Genomic DNA, 6,145 nt, shown 5'->3' with positions numbered 1-6,145 from the left:
CTTAATATATGATTCAATTCTCTGCTAGTGGTTACAACCTAATATTCCAATCTCATATTGCCATTTCATTTGGCTACTGACTTAATGAGAAAACTCAATAGGAAAATGGACAAATGTTAAGCAGAAACACAGGAAAGAGAGGCAGGCTCTGACAATGGCAGCCAGTCTTAGTGGGACCTCACTGAATATTGACTGTGCTGGAAAACATGAGATTCCTCATGCCTCTTGGAACATGCTCCACCTCTTGGCTTGAACTAAAATCTGCTACCCACCAAGATCAGTGCTTCTCCAGAAGCTCTTGTAAGAGCTGACCATTATTCCCTAATGCCTTAAGAATGCCTTAGTCCTAAGCTAGAAATGATAACCCCCTTGACCCCCACTGCTGTTTATCCTCTTACAGAAAGCTCTTCCTTGAGAATCATGCTACCCTGCTATTCAACATACCTATTGATGACACCTAATGACTTCTCATTCATTGAAGATTTTGGCACCTCTCCTCTCTCCATGCAATTTGCACTACATTCCTGGTAGACGTCAGTGCCCACATGGATGGTTCATCCAATACACTGACTCCTGCCTCCACTCCATCTCTTCCACAGCCTTACTCTAGAAAATGCCTAACCTTCTAAGTCACCAAATCAAGCATCTCTCTCCTGATTTTCTAGCTTGCTTGTTGGACTATTCTCAACATAACAATTCTTTAACTCCATTGACATCTCCAATATTTTGACCTTTTGTTTCTTCCATATCCATCAGCCCCTATTTCATCTTTATTTTTCCCCCAGCTAAGCAAAAATTCATAATTTGGCTTTTTGTCTATTCTACTGACAGAATCCTAAACATCCTTGCCATCTCTTATCCCCTGTCACACTTGAGAGCAAAGACACTAATGAATCAAACAACTCATTACTCCACACTTCAGAGAAACTCCCAATCACTAACCCCAGTGAGCCTTCAGTGCAGGAGTTACGTAGTCAGCTTGCTCACTCTTACTTCTCTCTACTTCAAATCTTCCCACTCTCCTCAAATTTCCATTTCCCTCTTTGCCTGACAAAATGATCTCACATCCTGATTAAAAGAAAAAAGAAACTGGATGTCAGCCGATGAAAAAGGCCACCCATTTTTACTGCAAAACCAGCTTCTGATGTGGAGGTCTCTCCACCAATTCAGGGCCCTCTCCTCTGCCTGGCTCTGAGTCTCATCCCTTCCCCCTACTTAGAATATTTCTACGATGAACTATCCTTTTCTTTCAGTTTTATTTCCAATCTCTCCCACTCTACTATATCCTTTCTTAAACTCTCCCTTGACCCTATTTTTTTCTCCAGCTATTGAGTCATTTCTCTGCTTTTCTTTACAAGAATTCTCAAAAGTGTTATATATACAAACCGACTCTACTTCCTCACCTTCCACCTACTCCTTGCTTTAGACTTTTTAAGAACTGCATGGTCAATCTATCTACAACTGGGCAAAGCTGTGATATTAGGTAGAGAATCCCCAGTAGCTCTACCTGTATAACTCAGCCTATATGTCTTGATCTCATCCATAGTTTCTTCTTTCATCTTTCAGCTCCAAAACTAGTACACGTGTTTGATAACATTTATGTCTATCATTTAGATATTAAGGTCCAGAAAAAGTAAAACTAAATAAGTTGTGAAAATCTTAAATTTGAGAAAAAAATCAAAAGTTGGCTCTTCTTTCTGGCTTCAAGACTAACATTTTGGGTAAGTCACTAGATTTCTGTGAATCATTTCCATGGAGACTGGGGGAGGGGAGGCGGGGAACAGACTGACCAACTCTTCCACGGTAGTGTATCAAAGAAATAAAACCTGTAAAAGATTCAATCTGCAAATGTATGAAAAAGAAATTCTAAGTTAATAGGACATTTGAAAACAGTAATCACACTGATGGGTCATTTAAGCTAGCAGATGATAGCCAACAATATCACATCAGATCTCAGTCACACCAAGTAGATAGGTTTCCTGTCATGTTCAGCAGCAGCTGTCTATAGCAAAACCACCAAAACCCAATTTACATGTACTATGGGCATATGTGACAGCCCACTCATGTTCTCAACTCAGAGAGAGACAGTCTTATGGATACCATAGCTTTCCTCCCACCTTCAATAAAAATGTGTACTACCCACCTCATTTGAGCAACAAATAGTCATGAAGATTTGCCTGTTAACTAGGAATGTGTATTATGTCTCCTTCCATTATCCAGTGGAAACATACATGGAGTATCACATGGCATCTTGTTTCTTCAGTGAAAACATGTGAACTGAAGACAGCTATGTCCTCCAGAAAAGGACAAACGTGTTTATATCCACTCTAAATTCTATATGACTCCCCCACTGGTCTGTCACTACTGTCTACTCTGAGAATCTGCCTAAACTTTCTCCTTCATGTTTAGGAGACTTGAAAAGAATCCATCACTAGTGTTTCCAAGATCCGGACCTGGGATGGAAATTTTCTGCTTCAATATCCATCACTCACTGCTTCCAGTCATACTGTCAGATCTAAAATTCATCCCAGCTCCTTAATGGCTCTAAGGGCTAACAAATCCATTAGTTCTAAACTCCTCATGTCAAGCTCATTCTGTTGGACCAGTTTTATAGGAGAATAGTGGGAACCTGGCTTTGAATGCTGTGATGAATGATGCAACAGCAAAGCTGGAGAAATAACCTTAGAAGCACTGAATCCCCATCCCTATCAAATACCTATAAAGAACCCTAGATCATCCTCTGTCAAATTATTTATAGGTGTCAAGAAATATTTCTAATTATATCCATTCACAGCCACAGTCAGTGAATATTGTGCAAAGAGATTGCCAAAAAAGGTTTTGCCAAGTAGGTTCCCAGATGGGACAGCTGAGGTGGCTGCTGTGTTTGCAAAACGGTCTCTATAAAAGTAGAGTTGGAATGCCTCTGTCCTGTCCTTCCTCAAAAGCCTTTAAGGTATGTATACGTGGAAGAACACTTGGCTAGTCTTACAGTCCTGATAAAAATGATTATTCACTTAAGGGAGATGGCTACTATTTCCCAAATTTTAATTTCTCTCTCCGACACTCCTAAGATGACATCGTACACAATACAGTTACTAATATTTTGTGATTAAGTGGAAAAAAATCAAAGAATCTGCATTCTCTTGTTTGTCTTTCAACGGTAGTTTCTGCTTTGAGCCTGCTACCTTCTGCATCTGGTAACACAAGAGGTAAGAGTAATTTATTATTACACTCTAAAGAATAAAGAGATTTCTATATTGCTATGTCTTAAAGAGCTACCAGTTTATTTCCTAGTTTAGTATTGGGAATAGGATACAAGAAGCAGTTCTTCTTTAAAACTGGCTTCTCATAAAATTCTGGCTTTTCAGGCCACTTACTCACACAAAATCTAGTGACTCTTCTCTTTGACATGTGAGAACTTCAGAAAGAATGTAAGGATCACATCTAATATTTAATATGAACTATTACTGCAACTTAACCTCTGAGGATATTATCAGGAGGGATAAAATCAACAACGTGCAACAATAGAAGTCAAAATTCCCAGGTGCCAATCCAGGCTTTGCACCAACTCTATTTGCCTGGGTCAAGCCAGTTGGCTTTGTGTATCTTAAAATACAGCATGTTGCAGTGGAATTAGCACTGAACCTGGACTTAAGACAACAGGGCTCACATCCTAACACCACCACTCACACCTTTGGAACACTGCATGACTCTTCACCTTTCTGGGACTCGGTTACCTCATCAGTAAAATAAAGGAAGCTGAATCCTACGTGACTACTCAAGGGCCTCCAGCTCTTATAAACTATGATCTAAATCAGTGGTTCCAAGGACTTCTCCATGGAACTGAAACATTTAACGGATCTCCCTCACTCCATGTATTGGAACGTGTACTTTTACTACTACACTAGAAATATAAAATATACATAATGATAAAAACATACTATATATTTAATAACTATTTTGAATGAGTTTATGTTAAATATAGCAGCTATATTAGATATATTCATTAAAAGAAGAGAAAACATAGTTTGGGAATGTTGCTTGTTTGAACTTGAGACCATTATCACTGTGCGGGTGGATTCAAGGACCTTGGGGATCCTTGGGGGTTTCTGACCCTCATGTTGGGAAATGATTTATCTCAGACTGAAATGAGAAGCATCCTTTCTGAGTTCTATGGATACACTGCATCATAGTAATCTCTGCAAAGTAGATTTTTGTTAATTCAAAACTGCCTGGTGTGAAAACAAACACAGAAGCAAAAAAAGCTTTTCTCCTTGCAAGAGAAAGCCCTAGCATTAAATGTTCCAGTATCTAAAAAAATGTCTAAATTTCAGAATTGTCAAGAGACTATTAGGGGTACAAATTAGATAGATTTCAGAGATGCAGTACATGGCAAACACCCAAACTTTCTTAGTCAAGGGAAGTTTAATCCCGATGATTAAGGACCAAGACTTCTTCTGGAAAGCCTACAAAATGTTGAGGCTGTTGCTGTCTTTGCTGTTGGCAACCAACACATGGCTTTCCACCTTCTTTAACTCTGGTCACTCATCTGGGCTAAAGGACTTATTTTCTCATAATTAATTTTTGAGTGAGAAAAAAAGTTCACTTTGGCTTGAAACTTTATACTGGCTATCCATTTCAGAAGAGAGATTTATAGGGCTGAAGGAAAGTTATGACCAACCTAGATAGCATATTCAAAAGCAGAGACATTACTTTGCCAACAAAGGTCCGTCTAGTCAAGGCTATGGTTTTTCCTGTGGTCATGTATGGATGTGAAAGTTGGACTGTGAAGAAAGCTGAACACCAAAGAATTGATGCTTTTGAACTATGGTATTGGAGAAGACTCTTGAGAGTCCCTTGGACTGCAAGGAGATCCAACCAGTCCATTCTAAAGGAGATCAGTCCTGGATGTTCTTTGGAAGGAATGATGCTAAAGCTGAAACTCCAGTACTTTGGCCACCTCATGTGAAGAGTTGACTTATTGGAAAAGACTCTGATGCTGGGAGGGATTGGGGGCAGGAGGAGAAGGTGACAACAGAGGATGAGATGGCTGGATGGCATCCATGTCCATCAAGTCCACCGACTCGATGGACATGAGTTTGGGTGAACTCCGGGAGTTGATGATGGACAGGGAGGCCTGGCGTGCTGCATTTCATGGGGTCGCAAAGAGTTGGACACAACTGAGCGACTGAACTGAACTGATATTTTTTAAAAGAAAGAGAAAGGGGAAGATAAACATATAGATATATACCTAAAATAATAAGAATCAGATAAAAGCAACTGGTATGCTGAAATCTAGCTTAAAAAAATCATAGACCAAAGATACACAATCACTATGAAATTTTACTAAGAATTCAGATGTTTTAATTCAAGAGTCTTTTAAAGTTATCTTATGTTTAGATAAACCACTGACTTCCACAAATTTTAAGAACAGATTACAGAAAAAGACTTTTATATGACTTAGGATAAAATCATTTGTTGCATTTTCAGCTTTCACTGTACTTATCCTTTTACTTACCTAATACCTTTGAATTAATGAAGAGTATATTTGTGTTTGTTTTTTTTTTTACCATACAAACAATTTTAATCGTGTAGTTACAGTCAATAACCACTCCTAATCAGAACATTTCTGCATAAATAAAATTGTGATACACTTTTAAAAACAGCCAGCTGTAACAAAATAGCTGGTGTTTTCATAGCCATAAACTCATAAAAAAGAAATAACACCTTTATACAGAAATTTTATACAGATGTAGCTTTAAATTGATTGTAAACCAAAGGAAGACACGTTGCAAACATCAATTATTTTCACATTAATTGCATAATTTTCTAAGGTGATCTATTAGTTTTATTAACCTAAGCTTATTTGCATGATAGTAAAAATTGCATACAACAATAAGAGTGAAGCTTATAGTATGAATTGCTTGGATAACATAGAACACTTTTTATAGGCAACTGTGTAAAGCACTATATTTGTGTTTATCAGGTGTTTTCAACCTGGAATTTTGTTCAAATAACAGATTTACCTTTTCATACATCCAATTTTAATAATTTTCACATTCAATTAATAAATCTAGTTTTAATAATTTGAGGCAGGAGGAAAATTTCCCTGAGTAGTTGAGTTTTTAAAATAAGTTCATTTAGA

Source organism: Bos indicus x Bos taurus, chromosome 19, assembly GCF_003369695.1.
Source record: "Bos indicus x Bos taurus breed Angus x Brahman F1 hybrid chromosome 19, Bos_hybrid_MaternalHap_v2.0, whole genome shotgun sequence".
NCBI classification, from domain to species: Eukaryota; Metazoa; Chordata; class Mammalia; order Artiodactyla; family Bovidae; genus Bos; species Bos indicus x Bos taurus.
The sequence above is the reverse complement of the archived record's forward strand: the minus strand, read 5'-3'. Positions refer to the sequence as shown.